Here is a 7,155-nt window from a genome sequence, read left to right as displayed (position 1 = left end):
CATTTCATGAATCACGAATCAATTAGTTTACGTTATAAAGGTTGTATTGATATCCGTATTTACCTCATATTTTTTTTAGATTTTTTTCGCATATTTTAATAACTTCATATTCTATTATACCTAATGTAGTGCTGTATATAAAAAAATATAAAATATTTAATATAAAAATGTGCTCTTTAATAAGACTTAAAGAACGTTAGAATTACACTAAGGATTTTCTTTAAGTTCTTTGTCTCAATATTAAAATAACACGTAACAGTATGAAAATAATGGTATAAAATGCGCAAAATATTGAAGAATGCTACAATATGTTTTACACGAAGGACTGAATGTCTAATTGTTTTTGGTTATTCAATGTAGGTCTGTCAGCAATTCCTATCAGATATGATAAATGTGCGCTAATGAACATAGCTGAGAGAAAGTCGGGGTAAAAATTTAATTGATGTATTGAACATTCAAATATATTCTGCTTAAGAAGCTATATTTATATTCACTGATAACATATATTGATTATTCCATTGCATTCATCGATTTATATTTCAAATGGGTTGAGATAAATTCTTATCATATTCTTGCTTTTGGCAGAAATTTTTTAAATAAATAAACTACATAATGATTAAATCAAAATAAACTGTATAATTTTCAGATATATTAATTGTATGTAAATTGTTATTTTCAAAATCTAAATTGAGAATTATGGCTTCGAAGAATCAAGAGAAATTAAAATCTAGACCGGAATATACGATTGCAGCATCAACCATTTGAAATGTAGACTACGAATTTACTGTTGAACTTTTATGTATAAAACTTTTTTGGCATTTTGAAATTACTTGTTAATTATTTAGTTATGAAAATTGAATTGTTTTCCTGTTCTATATAATTATAATAGAACAAAATGAGTACAGTAAACCCTCCCCGCTTATATGACTGAACCAAATGGCTAAACTTTTTGTTGATCATCATTTTGTAATATTATGTGATTAAAAATATATTTCCATGAGCATAATTTCAATTTATGATAGTCAACTTAGAAGAATAGTTTAGTCGCTTAACAAAAGGCTCTTTAGAAATGAATTAGGTCGTAAAGCGAGGCTCTATTGACCAAACCTTGTCCATCCATATATTACCATCCATATATTACCAACCATCCATATATTACCAACCAGAAATACAAGAGCCACATTCATGTTTAACAGTAACTATTACTGTTACTCAAGTTAAGAATGCATGAGTTTAGGCAAGAAAGGCAATCTTAAAAAATACTTTGAGAAAATAAGTTTATTACACATTAATTCATTTTCTTTATACATAGTATATAACATTCTTCCTTCATTACTTACTGCAGAAAGTTAATGGGTTTGAGTTAAGACACTGTTTAAAATTCGGTTCATACGAATATATTTTTTAAGCTTACAGTTACCCGTTCAAGTTACTCGAGTTACGCTTACACTCCATGTACATATCACACTTAATCATGCATATGTATCAGGTTTATAAATAAAACCAAATTGTATAAATATACGGAAGTCACAATAAAGGTTTAGAAGAGCCCGTTCACCGCGGAGCAGTTTGCACCACGGCGGGTCTGTTATATCAATTTTTTAACATAGATGATATACTTAAATTATAATTTTACATAATTTATTAATTATAGGCCTGAAATGAGTTTAATGTTTATAAGTAAAAGTGATATTAATATACATATATAAATACAGGTATCCCTGGTATAACACAGTAGATACGTTCCGAAAAAGTGGCGTGTTATGTTTATTAAAGCAATCGATACTTTATTTCCAATCAATAATTAAGTAACAAGCACAACTAAAAGTACTGTTAATATTAATTTTTGTTAAACGAAGGCGTTTTATTTTTTCAAAGTATCGTCACCTTATGAACTTATTTGTTGATCTTGATCAGGAATGTCAGCAACGTCTTCATTTTTATATATTTTTATCATAATTTCTATGAATGGTAAAATAAAAATACACTAGAGCATCGATTATCCGATTTAATTGGGGACTGAGGTTGGTCGGATAACTGAAAAGTCAGATAACCGAAAAGTATGAAAAAATACATTATTAGTATAGTGTATTAAGTCTCGTTTAAATACTAGCCTCCCTTTCATGGTCGAGCCAGTGCTGCCAGCTAAAACATGCAAAAAATTTAATAAAAATAATATTAAAGTAGCCAAGACATAACCAAATATTGTAACGCCACATCAGTAGCGGACATTTGAGTTTGCGACTAGAACGCGGTCGGTTAACCGATAAATCGGTTAATCGGGGGTCGGATAATCGATGCTCTACTGTATTATATTAATCGATAATTTGTTCTAGCGGGTCGCGTTTGTTCAGTCCAAGTGATTTTTTCCAGAATTTGAGCTCGAATACCGAATTGTTCCAGTTGGGAACAGTTCGAGTACCTAGATGCCTCTGTATTTGTTCGTCATTTTTACGTCATCATTTTAATACTGTATGTGCAAATTTTTGAATATTTTTAGAATTTGCATATAAATTATTCATTTCTATAACATTATTTGGACATTTCTTTTTAATCGGTTTCAATATTTCTTATAGAAAAAGCAATATATGAAAAGAGAAAATGGAAAATTATATATTTATCTAGATGATATAACCTAGGTTATGCAAATCTATCCTCATTTTTTGAACGAAACAGGATATAGTCATCAGTATAATTAGACCTACATCCAAACAATATAGATTTATTTATGTCCTAATAATTTCTTGAAAATAATTAGGTTATTTGAATTCAAAAGCTGAAACTTGTCTCTATTCATTTCTATAAACATTAAATTATTTATTATTAGATTTAATGTAAAGTTAAATAAAGATCAGCCAAAATCTTTTATATTTTGTATGCTTATGGACTCTCGTAGTTTAAATTATAAATTTTATCCAAAACTTTGCTACTAATTTACATGGACAGTAAGATGATCAAGGAGATAAATACAAGACAGTAGGATGAAGGGCTTGGCCAAATCATTCCGTGGACATCAAAAAAGTTATTTTAATACCCTGAGGGAGAAAAAGTTAAAATTTAGAAGAAAAACTAATATATATGTAAATAGCAATAAAATTCCATAAAATTATTAAATTTATTAATAATATTAATCATCAAAAATATTAAAAACTAAGGATAAGTACATTTTCACTGTAAAAAATAATGCACATGTTTTATGTCATGTTATTAAATGAAAGAAAATAAAACTCAGATTTATAATATGATCTCGTTATATAACAGATCATATTATAAATCTATAGGATCAATATGATCTCGAAAGATACGTCAAAATATAATTATCACTCTTTTAAAACTGAGATTTAATGAATCTTAGATAAGATTCTTTAGTACTGGAGATAATTGCTTTTTTTGTTTTTTTCCTCCTTTTCTTTTGCTCTTTTAACTCTGTGACCACTAAGTGTCCTTTCCCAGGCTCTAAGTACAGTACATTCAGCTAGGTCCACAATGGAGACAACAAGACGCCTAACATATTCGGGACTGACCACCAAATTTGATCCCCCAGAGTTGTTCGCCCGAATACGCTACTGGTTCCCCAGAATCCGGGATTTTTCCCATACTGGACAATCTGATGGTTGAAGCGGTTAGGCTGACGCTTCAGACGCCACCAGTACGACTTTATCTAGAACATATGGAGAGAGTTTTCCCTTCCAAAAGTTAAAATTCTCCTCAAAGTAGTCCACGCAAGCACTCGCAAAATCTATGCAATAAAATGAAATTAATTCGTGCTTACAAGTTCAGGAAGTCCTGCTGAGTGATACGGAGACTTTATATATCGTGTACTGTACAACACATGTGCGTGTATGATACACATATGATGTAGTATATATGATGTATGATGTATGATATGATATGATACAACATGCGTCCAAATAAAATTTACAAACTTAGCCTACTTAACTGGATGTAGGCATCACGTCCAGGTTTTACTTAGTTGTTTTTTTGTCTTTAGCAAACAAACATTACAAATGTTCTCAATGTGTGCTGTATATTAAAACTTACAAACGTTATAGAGGGTCCTAAAATAAAATATTAGTGAAACTATTTATAAATCCTTAACAAAACCATTCACATAACTTTTATATAAAACCTTGAGTGTTTAGTTTCTTTAGGAAATCAATGTTATACTATTTAAAATTTAAAATTTTCCTTTATAGACCTCACCCTCTCCCTATCCCATTTTAAATTTCCTCACACCTTGGAGTCTGGATAAAACAATGGCCGTCAAGCCTTCCGTGTACGGAAAAAGCCCTCTTAGTGCCAAAGGGCGGACACGTAAAAAAAATTATAGGCGCTGAAATAATTGCTATTTTCAAGACAAATATTTATCATTATAACAGCTTCCCTATAGAAATGCTTACTTTACGATTTTTGATTTCATTATTGATATAAATTTTCTGTTACGGCTACGTGAAATTCCATATTTTCACTGCTTTAGGTGGTAAACATGGAAAATCAGAGTTCGATTTACGACAATTCTCTTAAAGGCAGTTTTCCACAAACCAATTTAATCGTAAAACAGTTATATACTGCAAATAAGGATTTTCTTAATCCAGAAACCCACATTCTATTTCATAAAAAACTCACGAAGCTGTATGATGTATTAAGCTAAGTTAAAAGGGAAGCGGGTATATGCTGATTTTAAATTGCAATCAAGACATCCGTGCCTATGGAGCAGCTATTTCTCCATTATATAGTGGGACGCGTTATTCAAAGACAATTTTCTTTAGCTTATAAAAATAAAAATACAAAAAAAAAATGCGTCGATAATATATATAAATTGTACTTGGATAGATATCTTCATTGAAAAACAAACGAAAAACATTTTTTTTAACTAATGAATTTAATTTTTTGTCACGAATTTTATTGTTTTATACAGGGTGACAATAATTAACCCGTACAAAGTTTGTAGCAATGCTGCACCTGAACTTTTTTACTGTCACCAATTTACATACTATTGTTTAATTCTCCATGATTTCCTGCCCGTGTAGATATACTTTCGATGTAATAAGGGTTAGTTCTTTATTTTTTTAATGGTGTCGAACAAATGTTGTGCAATTTTGAAGCTATTCCGGCAAGGAAAGCATCAATGTGAAATTGTTTGTCTGCTTGGTGTTCCAAAAATGACAGTCTCAGATGCAGTTCGGCGATTCAAGGAGCTTGGCCACAATGGTGACCGTCCCGGACGTGGAAGAAAGTGCACTGTCAACACGTCTAGGAACCGCAAGATCATCACAAAGCGAGTTGACTGACATGCGAAGGTCTCCATGAGAAAAATTGCTCGTGAGATCAGAATCAATCGCGAATTGGTGCGTTTAATGGCGAAAAAGGAACTTGTACTCAAGCCCTACAAGTTCCAAAAGGTTCAGCTCCTCACCGATGAAAACAAGTGCGTGAGACTCCAAAGATCCCGTTGACTCAAGCGTCGGGCCGCAGGTCGACAATGGGAGTGCATTCTCTTCACAGACGAGAAGCTTTTCTCCGTACAACCATAAAAACGACAGGAACTGGTCCGCGGGGACTCCTGGATGCTCAGCCGTCATCGAACATCACAAAATCCAATGTCAGTCATGGTTTGGGGCGGAATTTGTGCGAGCAGCAAGACACCCCTTGTTTTCGTCGATCAAGGGGCCAAAATCAATCAAGATGTGTACCACCATGACATTCTCGAGGCTGTGGTACTTCTGTGGGCTCAGCAGCATTTTGGCAGTGCGAAATGGACGTTTCAGCAGGACTCGGCGCCGACACACAGAGCGAAGAAGACTCAGGAGTGTGCAAGGCTCATTTTCCCGATTTCATCTTGTCTGCGGAATGGCCACCATACTCGCCGAATCTGAACCCAATGGACTACAGTGTGTGGTCCATTTTGGAGGCCAGGGCCTGTTCTAAGCGCCATGAAAGTTTGGAGTCGCTGAAGCAATCCTTGCGCTGGGAGTGAGACAAACTGTCTCCAGAAGAGCGCGGCCCATCGCTGAGAATTTCAAAACGCGTTTGGGGCTCTGCATCAAAGCAAAAGGAGGCCACTTTGAAACTGGCTGAATATCTGATTAATACATAAAGTATTGTCACTGTTATATGCTGTTGTTTTGCTAATTTTCATTTCTTTAATAAATTTACGATACAAAAAACTTGTACGGGTTAATTATTGTCACCCTGTATTTGATTAGACTGCAGAAGCCATTAAAGGCCTCATATATCCTAAAGACTGTAAATTTGGTATACTGTATCGTTATCATTTCGTTTTCTAACGATATAAAAATGCATTACATTTCGTTACTTACATTTTGAAATTTCGAATAATGATCGTTAAATAATTTCTGTTACGTCATCCCTATCATATGAGGATTTGCGTTATCTACCATCTTGTTTCTTCTCGTAGTTTGATGTAGTAAATTAATAATTAAGACGATTCTAAATAAAATTAATTACAGAATAATTAGCAATATCTTAGGAATAATTCTTTCCTGCTATGGAAAAATTAATTAGTTTGGTCAGACGGCGAATCAATTTGTTTTCCGTTATTTGATTACGTTCGACGTATTTATCTTATATTTTAATTAATATATCGACATTTGAATAATATTTACTTCGTTAATAATTTAAACAGAAATATTTACAATAATATTTATATTGTAATATCAAAATATACATTTAGGGACAAGAAAGTAAATAAATTAAAAATATCTGTTTCGTATGAAATAAACGTTTTTTGTTTTATTTGCTCAGCTGTCTCGTCATTTAATTTTTAAGATACAAATTATTTAAAAGCTTGCATATATTTAATTTCAAGCATTAATATAAGAAATAAATATTAAAATTTCTCGACATTGTCAATAGATGGCAGTATTTTTAATTAATACTTATAAAATTATTAAATATAAATCTACATTTTAAGAAATAAATTAATACTTTTAATGAATGGAAGTATATTTATTTTGTGTTAAAGTTACTCATTCAGTTTACAAAGTTTCATTTTTATTGTAAGAGAAAAATAAATAAAAAAGTTGTTTAAGAGACTATGGATTTAATACGAGAATAACTTTTGTTCTTTCGGATATTAAACCGAAATTTATAAACAATATACAATAAAACAACCGAAATAATAATCCAAAAACA

This window comes from Centruroides vittatus, unplaced genomic scaffold (genome assembly GCF_030686945.1).
Source record: "Centruroides vittatus isolate TY-2023 unplaced genomic scaffold, ASM3068694v2 contig_459, whole genome shotgun sequence".
Classification (NCBI taxonomy): Eukaryota; Metazoa; Arthropoda; class Arachnida; order Scorpiones; family Buthidae; genus Centruroides; species Centruroides vittatus.
The sequence above is the reverse complement of the archived record's forward strand: the minus strand, read 5'-3'. Positions refer to the sequence as shown.